The 14,647-nt window shown below is 33.9% G+C and overlaps 1 long non-coding RNA gene across 1 annotated transcript in view; it reads right to left on the bottom strand.

The window, feature by feature from the left end:
* Window positions 1-1,181: 1,181 nt before the first annotated feature.
* LOC141506055 (uncharacterized) overlaps window positions 1,182-14,647 on the bottom strand; it is a 59,760-nt gene continuing 46,294 nt past the window's right edge. The window contains exons 2-3 of the long non-coding RNA XR_012473760.1: window positions 3,043-3,126; window positions 1,182-1,421 (exon numbers count right to left, since the gene is read on the bottom strand). This is a non-coding gene — a long non-coding RNA (uncharacterized LOC141506055). The remainder of the gene's footprint in view (window positions 1,422-3,042; window positions 3,127-14,647) is intronic.

Raw genomic sequence — 14,647 nt, forward strand, 5'->3', positions numbered from 1 at the left:
TCGCTGGTGACTTTGTTGTCTCACTTAAATCCACTTCACTTGTATATTATGGTATCACCTCCCTAATGATATGATCCTCTTTGAGAATGAATCTCCAATCTAGTGGCATCACAGGTCTAGTTTCTATTCCTCTTAGAGAGAATATGAGCAATCATATGCATGATTTCTAAATCACTCATAAGGAGAAAACTATTGTCTTTTAAAATGAGGTAGGGGGTGGCTAGGTGGCGCAGTGGATGCAGCATCGGCCCTGGAGTCAGGAGTACCTGGGTTGAAATCCGATATCAGACACTTAATAATTACATAGCTGTGTAGCCTTGCAAAAAAAAAAAAAACCTAAAAAATCCCTCCAAAAAATTTGAGGTAAAATTACAGACATAATGATAAGAGTAGATTGTTGAACTTTGATGCTTTAGTCCTTGATTACACCTGGAATATCACCCATGTGTATACTCCCTTCATATCTTTGCCCCTGCTACACTAATCTAGAACATTCTTTAAAATATCTATTATAATTGTGGGGATGCCCATCATTTGAGGAGTGGCTGAACAAGTTATGGTGTATGAATATTATGGAGTACTATTGGTCTATAAAAAAACCATGATTGGTTGGACTTTAGAGAAGCATGGAAAGAATTACATGAACAAGGAAGCAGAGCCAGGATAATATTGTATATATTATCAAAATTATTGTGATTTGATCAATTAAAATGGATGTAGTTCCTCTCAGTAGTTCAGAGATCAAGGACAACCCTGGGAAACTTGTTATGGACAATGCCATCCACATACAGAGGAGAAAACAAACAATGGAATCTTCACTTTTTTTTAAAATTTATGTTTTTCCTTCCTATCTCATGGTTTCCTTTCCCCTTAGTCCTAATTCCTCTTACACAAAATGACTAATATATAAATATGTTAAATACATATGTACTTTTAAAAATCAGACTTTTACCATACTGTTCACTGTCAAGAGATGTTGGGGAAGGGAGGGTAGTAGAAAATTGTGTAACATGAATTTACAAATGAATGAATGTTAAAAGACCAAAAATTAAAATGAAAAAATCTTTGTTATTCTTAAATAAATAATTCTAAGCTTCAGAACCTTGGAAAAGAACAAAAATTAAAATAAACATTAGTAATATAATGGTTGATAATAATCATAATAAAATAAAGACCAGAAAATAGACTCAGGTATCTGAACCATGAAGACAAGAACCATTTGAATTATTTCAATCGTTCCTTTCTGACACCATGCTGTCTAGTCATAGAAAGCTATAATTGAAACCATGCAGTCTGTATAGTAGGTTCATCATGGGTTCTCACTGAGTAATCTCATGTCCTATCCATGGAGGGAGTCCAGAGAATCCTTGGGGTCAAGGTGACTTCACTTAAATATCAAATGGGACATATGATCTTGTTCCCTTGGGGAAACAAAAATATTAAAAGTCAGTATACACAGCGAGGTAAAACAGGTGTTTTTATACTAATAATCTATTATTTTATTGATATTCTCTATAGAAATGGAAGGAGTCCTTTTTTTTAAAGCAGTAAATTCCCAAACAGGAATCTTAGCAGACAGAACAGAGAAATTTTTTTGGGGGGGAGGGAAGGAATTTTAGAAAACCACATACATTTTCTGTAAAATCATACCCTAATGAAAGATATTAAGACTTATAGAAAAAAAGAACAGTGAAATCTGTTATGATATTAATAGGAATATCCCACAGAGACACATCCTTGGTTTTTGACTAATAAGTCATACCACACAGTAAGCTATCTAATTTAGCACAGTGAAAATCATGAAAGCTAAACTGAGTTAATGTAGACTAAATCTCAAAATTGGAAAGAAGGTTCAAAATATATATTCAGATTAGAAACACATTTTCTGATGAAGTATTCCAATATAAGAATAGATATTAAAATATAGTCAAAGTTACTATTCTTTCCCTCAGATTACTTTGTCCATAAAATATTAGTGCTGAATGGGAGGTGATCTTATCCAATTCCTGAATTTAACCTTTGAAGAAAATAAGACCCAGGCTGCTCGTGGTTATGAAATAAGCAGATGAGACAGTCACACATATTTTTATGCCATGTGCAGACTTCTTTCCCTTATTTGCTTCATTTAGTCTTCGATAGCTCTCACTATAGGTCCAATTAAAGGAAAAGGGAAGAAGTGAGAGGGGAGGAGAACTAGAAGTAGATAAATCTGGCAGGCTTTCTTATAAATCAATTAAAAAAATAATGATAAGTAATATTTATGCAGTACTTTGGTGACCAAATGTTTTGCACACATTAATCTTATCTGATCCTTGTGACATCCCTGTAGTATAGGTACTATAGTCATTATTATCCCTCCTGAGTTACAGAAACAAACTCAGAGGGGTTAAATGACTTGTCTAGGGTGACACAAATGTCTATAGGTAGGACATATTGTTCTTGGACTTTATGTATGCAAGGTGATGGACTGAGTTCTCACATCCACTCATATTGCTCCCTCCCTGGTTTAAGGTCTCTCTCATTGGTTCTCAATCGATAGTACAGTTCTGACCATGTCTCTACCTGCTTAAGACCCTTAAATGTTGTCTGTTGCCTCTACAGTAAAATATAGACTTTTTTATATGGCATTTATTTGAAGCTTTCTCTGGATCCAACCTATAGTTATAGCCAAATTTCACAGTAGTTCTCACGTCCTCACTCTCTCTCCTGGCCTGCCTTTTGTTCCCTCCTTCCTCCATTCCTTAGTACAGCCAGCGAACTTTATGCCCAAGATATAATGTCTTCTCACCTCTGATTCTTAAAATCTCTAATTTCTTTCAAGGTTCAGGACAGGTGTCACCTTTTACATAAGTATTTCCTAACAGATCATCTTTCTCCTCTACCCCAGGTGATTAGCATAACTCATACTCTCTCCTATCAAATCTCAAGAATCATATGGGCAGGACTCAATCCAGTTGGATGATCCCTCAAAGATTCATGGTTGCTTTTTGACTTATTGCTCCCCTCCCCTGGAGTAATATCAAGAAAATCCAACATGCTTACAGTATAACTTGTGTTTAGTTTTCCTGATTGTAGGTAACCACATTCAGAGTAGTAAATTGGAAGGAGGCAGTCTTTATTTCATCTCTGAAAATGCAAAAGATGCAAAGGTCTCACAATATTCCATAAACAGATACAGAAATCCATTTCAAAAAAATCAGAAACATAATGCATTCAAATAGTCTTTTCTAACTTACCTTGGGAAGAGATGTGAACTTAATGTTGACACTCAGGCAGCATTATTACACTCTGAAGGAGACTTAGCCCTCCCACAAAGCAAGGTCCTACATTATCTCTCCAAGATTTTTCATCCTGTGAACCAGATTCTTCTCAAGACACAAACATACTTTTTGGGAGTTGTTCAAAAAGCAAAATCCAGTTCCGATTATACCTACAACGCAAATTCACTAGCTTTGCCTTCCAAGAGGGATACTGTTCAGGAGCTACAGGGAAAACTATTCTTTCTCCAAAAATCATGTGCTACCCTTTTTTTTCTTCAGAAGGTCTTATCCCTGACTATGGGAATTCTCAAATTTGGGATTACACATGGGCATCTTGAAGCTGCCTAGGAAATCTTTCTCTGGCTATAAGGATAGTGTCTGCAGTCATGCTGCTTAGAGAATTAAAAATCATTCTTCTTCCAAAGAGGAATTTGGGATTCATGAATTATGTCCATTAGCTACCTTCTTGGCTTCATGGATACTTCATGGATGCTTCTTCCTCAAGCTGTCATTAGAATTTCTTAAGAAGGAAAGGAGAGGGAGAAAAGAAAACTACTATTTCTGAGTAGTTTTTGAAGTAGTTTTTGAAGAATTATTTAAGGCAAAATCCAGATAAACAGTTTAGATCAGGAGAGATTAGATGAAAGGAGAGAGAAGGGAATAAACATTTATTAAGTTCCTACTACATACCAGTTACTAAGATAAATAGTTCACAGATATTATTATCTCATTGGATGCTCATAACCTTGGGAGGCAGGTGCTAGTGTGATTTCCCTAGTTGAAAACTAAGACAGAGGTTACATGATTTGCATTGGGTCATAGATCTAGGAAATGTCTGAGTCTAGACTCGAATTCAAATTTCCTTGACTCAAGTCCCAGCTTTCCATTGGACTTCTGTATTGGTTTCTATAAATACATATCAAAAATAGAGCTTTGAGAATCATCCATGTAGAAATGACTCTATAGAGAGAAACCAGAAAAGGAGGTCTAGTAGAGAGAATCAGAATGATAGGAAGAGGATCGGAGCTCAGGATCACAGGAACTGAGAACAAATGAGAAATCAGAGGAAAGGAGTAGTTATTGGTTTGAAAAACTGCATGAAGGTCAAGCATGATTAAGCAAAGGCTGTAAAGTTAGCAATTAAAAGAGGTAACCTGAGCTCCAAAGTCCATTGATATAGGACTCTTCTCAGTGGTAGAGGTCAATGATCTTCATCTGTGTGATAGGTGGGAAAGAATTGACAAGAGTAAGAGAGGCAAGAGAAACATATTTTATTTTGACTTCCAGTTTCAACAGAGAAGATCTTTAATGCCAACTTCTCTTCAAATCACTGAAGGAAAAGAAAGAGACTGGGAAGAAACCAGAATGAGAATAGTTGGTAGTATCATGTCCTTATGTTTAACTTCCTATGCTGAAAACAGAGGAATTTTCCTGTGTGTGAGATCTAGAATGCTCTCTTTTGGTTGAACTGATATATCTTGCTCCCAATGGGAGAGTTCCTTCAATCTGTATAGTCTAGTACATATTCTTCTAGGTATACTTTCTCTGATTTTTGCTATTGACTTCAACACATGTGTGTCTTTGTTATTTGCTATGTGTGTTCACTGTGGAACTGATATTATGTGAGAGGGGCATTAAAACCTTGGATATAACTTGGGGTCCTCTTTCCCTGTTTAGAAAGATTGGGATATTAGTGTGAATCTAACAATTACTGTTCCTCTCTCTTCCAGACTACTTGTATTTAAGGGAGCAGATAGATAAAACTAGTCTGCCACTCCCTCTCTAAGGAGAAAACAGTGGCCAGCCTCTGCCCCCAACCTCCTGTTTCCTCTCCTGGTAGGAATCAGTCTCCCTTGGAGAAGGGTTGGGGGAAGTGATGCTAGAGAATCTTGCTTCCCTTTCAGCCACACATCAGGATTGCCACATTATAAAGGTGATTAGTAACTTTGAGGGAGAAGTTTTTCTAGAATTGTGACCTCAGTATCTAAACCAACAACTGCTAAGAGATAAGTCTCTAAGGAAGTAGAGGCATTGACTATTGATTACTCTTTCCAATCCTTATGGGGAGAAAAACTATAAAATGATAGCCTAAGGAGATAGTGATGATAATGTTTACCCTTTGTTCTTGAAGAAGAATAAAACATAAGGAAGATGATGCCATGACAAGCAAGTGAACAGTATTTGATTGAAGGAATTATGAGCTAAGTCATTACTTCACTCTGTCTTCTGGAGTTATTTGGGTCTAATGAGCAGATATGTGTCAAAATGACTGGATATGGCACTGGATGTGAGGCTGTCAGGGTTATGTGATTTGCCCAAAGTCACAGAACAAGAAAGAGTCAAGTTTCTAAGGTTGGATTTGAACTCAGGTCTTCTGACTCCAGGGTTGGTGCACTATACATTGTACCAACTAGCTGGATGGTATCATAAGGTAAAGTATCTATTTTTTTTAATAATGGGACAGACTTGAGTATGTTTATAGACAATGAGAAAAGGGCCATTAGAAAAAAGAAAGAGATGCATGTGTGACTGGGTAGTGGAGAAGGATTTAGTCTGAGCTCTAAAACAAAGGTTTTGAACCTGGTGGTCTTTTATTTATTTAAAAAATATTTCTATAATTTTGTTTCAATATGTAATTGGGTTCCTTGGTAATACTATGAATTTTATTTTATACATTTAAAAACATTATTCTGATGAGTTCACAGGCTTCAACATACATCATCCAAAGCACAAATAGGAAACCTTTGTTTTAGAAAGAGAAATAAGAAGATGGAATCAAAGTAGAAGACTAACTTAGTCTTGGAAAACAATAGACTTTTGAAGGAAAGGTAAAGAGAATAGGCTGAATTTCAGAATAGCTGTGAGATGTGGAAGAGGAAAGATGAGAAAGTTCATTACTGATGGTCTCAATAGTTTCAATAAAATAGAAATTAAGATCAGCTACTTTCTGAGAACCTGAATTTGGAGGGGTGTGTGTGTGTGTGTGTGTGTGTGTGTGTGTGTGTGTGTGTGTGTGTGTGTGTATGTGTGTGTGTGTGAAAACATGAAAAAACTTGAAAAAGTTATTGTACAAGGACAATTCACTCATCCTTTCATTTGAATGACCCAAACATAGGTTCATTTCAATATTCTTTAGAATATGAAGGAAGGAAATAATCATTTATTGTTTCTACTATGGGATAGGCATTACACGAAACACTTAACACTTTATTATTGAAATTAAAAATTTTAGTTTCTATTTATTCATGAGTAAGTATCTTTTGATACTCACAATAATCCTTGGAGGTAGATGCTATCAATATTCACATTTTGCTATTGAGGAAACAGAGCCAGACTAAGGTTAAATGATTAATCTGGAGCTACAAAACTAGGAAGTGTCTGAGGTTAGATTTAAGCTGAGATCTTCCTGATTCTTGGTTGAGTGCTCTATCTATCCCCTGTGCCACCTAGCTAATATGTAATTTTGTAAGCTAAAACATATAGTAATAGGCAAAATATTTACATGTATTTGCAACAACAGAGATGATGCATAAATCTGAAAAGCTCCATACAGAATTTAGTGAGGACCATTAGTGATAGCATCCTTAGAACCTCAGATCCCTGTCCACTATAAAGCTTGCCTACAATTTTGTCATTGTTAACAATGTTAACCCATTTTACAGCTAGGATGCTAACTAAGGTGGTTTGCTGAGTCTGCTTATTAATCTGCAAATATACTTTTGGCAAATTAAACTGCGTCTCATGCTGCAAGAACTAATATTGAGGACACTGTGAATGAGATCAAGTACAGGCATTCTAGGTATACCACATACATTGATGACTGACTACTCCTAGAATTTCTAATAAAAATGACAAGATAGGCTAACAATTCAAATATTTTTATCAGAATTAAATCTTTAAAAAATCTCTTTTTAATCCTGAAACGTAGAAGTGGTTGATCTAACAGAAGAAAAATTCATTTTTGAACAATCTAAATGCCTCATCTGCTCAAAAAGTCAAAGATAGGATGCCTGCCCATCTTTATAACTCTATTACCTTTACCTTTGAATTTTTTTTTAAAATCAGGAACATAAATATAACTGGAGAGACATCAAGGGCTATCTGGTCCTGATTCCAAAAATGAGTAAATTGAGACCAAGGGAAGTCAAATTGTTTGACTAAGATAATACCAGTGACGGCAAAGGCATCAAGACTTGAACCCAGTTTCTCTAAATCTAGAGCCAGCTTTTTTTTTTTCTTTTTTGCATTATATTGCTGCTCAGAATAGCCCGAGTAATAGAACTTGGCGTTATAATTCCATTTCTATTCATTCTTCAACAGTAGGGGGAACTCACAGAGGGGAAAAAGTTTAACACCTCACCCTCCAAAGTGATATTATTGAAACTAAGTATTTTAGTTACTATTTATTCACGAGTATGGACTTTGGTTGTATATTTTTGTGAAACCAGTTTATTTTATAATAAATGCATTTAATTTTCATTCTAACATTCTATGTATTGCTCCCTAGTGTTATGTGTTGGCTGACAGCATCAGCTTTTGCACATCCCTAATCAAATTTTGTCTAACAAAAAGCTGAACTAAGCATATTTGTTTTCCTATTTATAGCTATATGTGCTTACATAACATATGAGATAGCAAGATTTTTAAAATACTGATCTGAATCTTAAGAGCATTCATTGTATTGGGTTTAAATAAAAGCTATGCATTCCCATTAAATGGGAATATTAAAAACAATTGCAGACAGACAGCAGCTTATTGCCTGCTCTCCAACCAGTAGAATTTTTTGTATTCAGCAAAAGTAAAATAAAATAGCAGGCAGAAATTTATTGTTCAAAAGATATTTTCCTCCCCCCATCCCTCTTAGTGTTTGCACAATCACCCTGGCACTCCTCCCCTCCTCTATGTAACACATACTGGATCACACGTGTACAATAATGAATTATTACAATGCGGCTCAGGGAGACCCATTGTCATTGGGTAGCACATAAGCAGCAATTTCACCATATCAATAATTCTGACTGCCACTGGGAGCCAGTGTAGCTGAAACAGATGTTTCATGTTGATAAGTAGGGACTGGGAAAGGAATTTTTATCCTACTGTTCATTTTTCTCCATTTCCTCTACCCATACCTGGCAGCAACTCCTCTAGTACAGCTGCCACTTGCAGCCAATCTGCTCAATTCCAGCTCCTAGGTCTCATTTCATAAATCACACTCAATCCTGGTCAAACTCACACTTTCTGAGTACACTTGCTGCTTCCCCCTTTGAAAATGACTATATCACAACAAGAAAAACTAAGTCACTTGGGCTTAAATTAGTGGGGTGTCACAAATCATTAAGAGGAACAGGCATCCAAAGAGTGCCATTCGGTATCCTCCATTAACCATTTACTTAGGAGAGATTCACATACTGCATTTTACACAAGAAGATTATATTCAAATGAAACAAGTTGGGCTGAAGCCCAGAATATCCACAGGGAAGTTGTTCCATGCAAAATGAGTAGGGTCAAATACCACTGCTTATGTTTGCAAAACACCCCCTGATTCTCTTTAAAGAAAATAAAACTTTATCAACTATGCCTTTAGCCAAAGATTGTTAACCTTAAGTTTGCAGCACTTTAAGGGTTCCTTAATTTTCAAGAAGTGTCAAAAAGTTCTCAAACTAGAGATATTCACTGGGCCAAATTATTTGAATTTGCTTTAACAAATATGTACCATATGGTATTTTGAGGGACGAAGTGAAGGGAGTTTAACAAAAATCAAACATACTTGCATACATGAGATATTTGATATTTTTAAAGATGAAGAATCAATAAGGTAAATAACATGGGATTAAAGTAAGACACAAGTAGGTTTTTACTTTGTTTAATTTTTCAATTTATTTTTTTAATCATTCCAGGCAACCTTACAGGGTTCTGATTAATATGCTTAGAAATTAGGATAGTGGCAGAAGCTGACAAGCTCAAGCTAGCATATATGATGGGAGAGTAGGTCACAAGCCCATAAAATGTAGACTTTTTAATTTGAGGGAAGGGATATTTTAATCAGTGCTCTAAAAATGAATGAACTGGGACCCAATGCTACCTTATATTTGCAAATCTTTTGGGGGGGTAGGAGAGATGTGAGTTGGAAGAACAAAAATGAACTGGATGGATCAGATTTTTTTCAATCTAGACGCATTTTTCCTTGCTTATTGGGATGATTTTATTTAGAAAAATGATAAATGCATCAATAAATTTTTCATGGAACATTCCAATCCTTTAATTCTGTGGGGAAAAAAGTTTTCTTTTGGGGGGGAGAATTCAAATTAATATTTTCCTAATCCCAATTCAAGATGATTTTTAAAAAAATCATAAAGATTTATTTAAAGTTGTGACTAGGCCTATAAGTCCAGAGAATCAAAGCTTCAAGGTATCTTTTTTTAAAGCAAAGATATGCTTCTAATAACTATTTTCTCTAGAGCTGGGTCCTTAAACTCAAATTATATGTACAATATTTCTTCTTCCAAATTAAAAAAATACATATTTTAATAAGTTTCCTACTTTTTCATTATGTAGAGTCCTCTAGATTATAAACTCTTAAAGAATTTGGATTATATCTCTTTTTGTCTTAGGTTATCAGCAAATTAAGTACTAAAGAAAAACATGTTGAATTGATTAAATAAGTTTTTTTCTCTTCAGGAAGATCTGCATTCCTATATGACCTTGGCCACTTACTAGCTACATGTGGTCCTGTTCAAGTCACTTAACTTCTGTTTGTCTCAATTTTCTTATCTGCAAAACGTTTAGCACCATTGTCATCATAATATTAATGATATACACCTATCTCCCAGGGATGTGAGGATCAAATGAGAATATTTGTAAAGCATTTTGCAAATCTTAAAGTGTTATATAAGTGCTAAATATAATTACTGTTATCTCCTGTATTATTATTCTTAATCTTTCTCTTTATAAAGTTGTTTATTCATGACAAATTCTTCCCAAAAAAAGTGCAAGGAACTGCAGAAAAATAGTCAAAAAATAGTATTTATATATTAATTTTTAAAGTTTGCATAGCATTTTACATATGCTATCTCATTTGATTCTACACATGCAATTCAGTGCAATTGTACTTTATTATTCTCAACCTCAGATGAGGAACTGAGGTTGAGCAAGGTTAAATGACTTACTCAATGTCACACAGCTAGCTACTATCTAAGGCAGAACTCTAACTCATGTCTTTCTGTCTACAATTCCAGAGTTCCATGTACTGTTTTACTTAACTCCTTTGGGGGTATCAAATAACCACCATTTAAGATCTAACCTTAATCTACAATTACTCTCTTCTTCCTCTCATTCAGCTCTCAATTAGAAATTTTCATATACATGTGCTATTAAGAATGACCAAATTAGTTATCCTGTACCTATGTAATTAGCAAAGAGATTCACAATCTGGGCTTTGCAGAGCCCAGGGCTATGAGAAGCTTGTCAAGATGGTACATGAAATATTTCTGTAAATATTATGGACTTAAATAAAGGTTGTTGAGGCGACAGGGCAAGGCGAGATAGAGATAGATAGATAGATAGATAGAGAGAGAGAGAGAGAGAGAGAGAGAGAGAGAGAGAGAGAGAGAGAGTTATTCTGTACCTGGAAATTTTTAAAGAGGCAGTTGAAGGAATAATTACTGCTAAACAAAATCAAATGAATGAGATTTGGATATGGAAATCTTTTCTTTTAAATGAGCAAGAAAAAAAATCTGTGACAATGACCTAGTGAAAGATCAGCTAATTGATCTCTGCAATAACCAGAAACTCCAAACTGATTTCCAATCAATTAAGTTAAAATTTTTTTTGATATACTATTGGAGAAGCATATCACATTTTTACTAAATATACTCATAAGATTTTTAATTCAGTTTAAAACAACTTATTTTTGTGAATCAGTAGTCTCATTCCAGTTCTCATTAAAATCTAAAACAGAAACTATACCAAGAATAAAACTGAGGTTGACACAAAACAGAATCCATGGTTGTACTAATTTATTTATCTGTGTTCTTATAAACATTCAACAATTTTATAATACCAAAATGTGATTGTATACAGAAGTAAGTTTTCTTTATAAAATTTTAATTTATTTTTTTGTTTTTATGTGCATATGCATTATAAGTTATAGAATTTATTTCCTTTCATATCTCTCATTTAAAAAGGAGTAGGAAAAGTTTTACTGACAGCTAAATTCTTTCAGGAAGGGAAAGAGTTAGAAACCCTTGACCTATATTCTGGAAGATATCAAGATAGAATTAAAAGACTTTAGGCAATAACCACAGGAAAAAAATACCTCTATTTGTTCTACATTTCAATTTTATAGTTGATATAGGAGAGAACGTAGAGCTTCAAACTGTTTCTGAGCAAATATTCCTGGGATTGATCTGATTCAGTCTATGGATCTCCTCACCTGGGCAAAATCCACACCTTTTAGGAGAAGTAGGCAAAGAATACTGCAAAATTCTACTGGAGGGGTGTGAAAAGAAATCACAATTTTATTAACATTATAATGGATTTCTTGAATCCATGGATATAGATCCTCTTTGTGACTTTAAAACACGGTGCTAAATTATGAGACTGGTTGTATTTTCTTGAATTAATAAAACCTCTTGAGAATATCTGACTTATCTACCACCATAATACTAGTCATTATGAATTGAGGAAATATAAAATATAATTATTAAACATTTATGTGCCAATGAATATGCTAATATTTTAAATGCTATTTTAAGTAACTCTTTTCAAACTTAATGAATTGACTTACTGGGATAAAAAGACAGATGTTCCATGAAATCAGAAGACAGATTTTCACCATTAAATTAAACACTACAAAAAATCCATAAACCATAATTCAACTGTCTTTTCTACTTTTAAAAGTTAAGCCTTTTAGAATATAAAAAAGTTCCTCAACTTAAATTGTACTAGGAAAGAGGGAAAACAAAAAACACATTGCTTAGTTTATCCTTTCCAAGGAGAGAAGCTCATAAAACTATTGTTTCCCCAGTAGAAGGAAAACTACAATTGATACAAAAATATTCAGTGGATTTGTGAATATGTTAAAGACTTCTAGCATTAGGTACCATATTGTGCAATAAAATATATTAAAAATTGCCTGCAATTTAAAACTAGCAAAGCAAAACAAGAGACCTAAACCTTTTATCAGTCTTTACTCTATTTTCCTGGAGGGAAGGAGTTGTGCTTCAGATTATGTCTAATTAGACTGGCATATCACCACTTCTATAAAACATCTGATATCAAATTCTGTTCAACCATGCATCCATATCCTGAGACCTATAATCTTGTAATTCATTGCTCAGTCAAAGTGTAAGATTGATGGGGAAAATGTTGCACTGTAAAAAATGTTCCTTCTACTTAGAAAGCTACTCCATAGATTTAGAAATCTTATCATCACATACTCAACATATACAATGAAATTTCAAAGAGCATCATTCAGTATGACCTTTTATGCACTTGCAAATTTCTGTATGTAATAAAACATTTTGAGCTCAGAGAAAGTAATACTTAACACCTCAGTCCTGTACCACCAAATTGAGCAAGTCCAAGTCAGTAACACTTGGATAATTAGGATATTGTTCCTATATCCTCACAGCTGGGATTTGCAAACTCATATTTATGGAGTTAAGTAGGAAGAGGGGGAAATAGATACTTATAGAAATGAAGGGGAAATGAACCTTAAGATAGGATCCCTTACCAGAAAATTTGCTCATGTTACAATATTTTCCCTTTTTTATTCATGCAATGAATCTTGGTGTATAAGTGCTTAATAAGGCTTTTTTTTTGTTCATTCATTCACATGATGGAATCTCAGTATTTTGGAGTTGGAATAGATCTTATGATGATAGGACTTAGGACTGTAAAGAACCTTAGAGATAACCCTTCCTTACTGATAAGTCTGTTCCTTAAGTAAAATTACTTACTTTATTAGTTTTTAAGGTTGGTGATTCTCTCAAATAATCATAGAGTTAAAGATCACTAGCTAGAGTCATATAATTAAAGAAAAAAACTGAAGAATTATAAAGGGCTCCACAAAACTCAAAATTCCTATTAAGTTTCATGAATGGAAAAACTCTATTAAAATAAACCACTGATACTCCATTTCATTTTGAAGGTGAGCCTGAATTCTCAAGAGTATTCCAAGGAAACAGAAATTAAGGCAGGTATCCCCAAGTTGAGAAGACTTTTAAGGTGTGGGCTTGCCAATAGACAGTGTCTGAGGAGGACTATAAGAGTATAGAATTATAAGAGTAACTAACAAGTTATGAATTATTTTGGTCTTTGAAACTCATCTTGAAGGAATGACAATTTACTTTATTAGAGGGAGTATTCATCTTAGTAAAATCACCTATCTTTCAAAATATTGAAGAATAAATGGGGGAGAGCAGTCATAATTTGACTAATATTGGTAAATTGCCTTACAGTTTATTTCTTTTAAAAATTGCTGCTATAAATAATTCCTTTTAAACACATATGGTCAGTATTTTCCAACAGGTTTACTTTGAGTTTGGTTTGGAAAATGGTATAGTGTTTCTAAGTAGAATGCTTAATTTGAGTGAAAATATATCATGAAAATGGAAGAAAAATAGAAATTTAATAAAGAATAAAGAATCAAAATTGCAGTTTGCTTTTTATAAACTATACTAATGAAGGAGACCAAAGGCATGTTTATTAAAAATATTGAAACTAATTACCTAATTATATCTTACTTAATCTAACAAAAAATTCATCTTTCATTGTCTAAGTGCATGTCAATTTACAATAGGATCTCAGAGGCTGGGGGTAGGCATTGGTCAATGGAAGGGAGTTTTCTAAAGTGTAATGGAAATGGAGAAGGAATATCTAGGATAAGCTATATGCTATTAACTAGATGTTGGATACAATTATATTATATAGACATGTAGGATATATTCAACAGTAAGTACAAAAAATAAAATGAGACACAAGCAAAATTTTTTTCCTATTTTTAATTGTCATAAATCAGTTCTGCAGTGTCTTGGGAAAGAAGGAGGAAACTGTGACATGCAAAATATTAACAAAAATCAATGTTAAAAATTATCTTTACATGTAATTAGAAAAAATAAATTTTAAAAAAGAAGAGGAGGGGAGGATATCATCAATGAGTCACAAATCTGATAATCATAGTCTTTCAAACACATCATCTTGAAAAATTATACATTTATTCTAACAATTTTAGCACAACTGAAAACATTTTTGGAACTTCAATATTGGAATTTTCTTTTGAGTTTTTTGATGAACCACATGAGATAATTGGCTTTATATTTAAGAGTTATGGGTGATGGGGACTGGTACATATATAAAGCACCTCTCACAGTTCTCCCTTAGGAAGA

This window comes from Macrotis lagotis, chromosome 1, assembly GCF_037893015.1.
Source record: "Macrotis lagotis isolate mMagLag1 chromosome 1, bilby.v1.9.chrom.fasta, whole genome shotgun sequence".
Classification (NCBI taxonomy): Eukaryota; Metazoa; Chordata; class Mammalia; order Peramelemorphia; family Peramelidae; genus Macrotis; species Macrotis lagotis.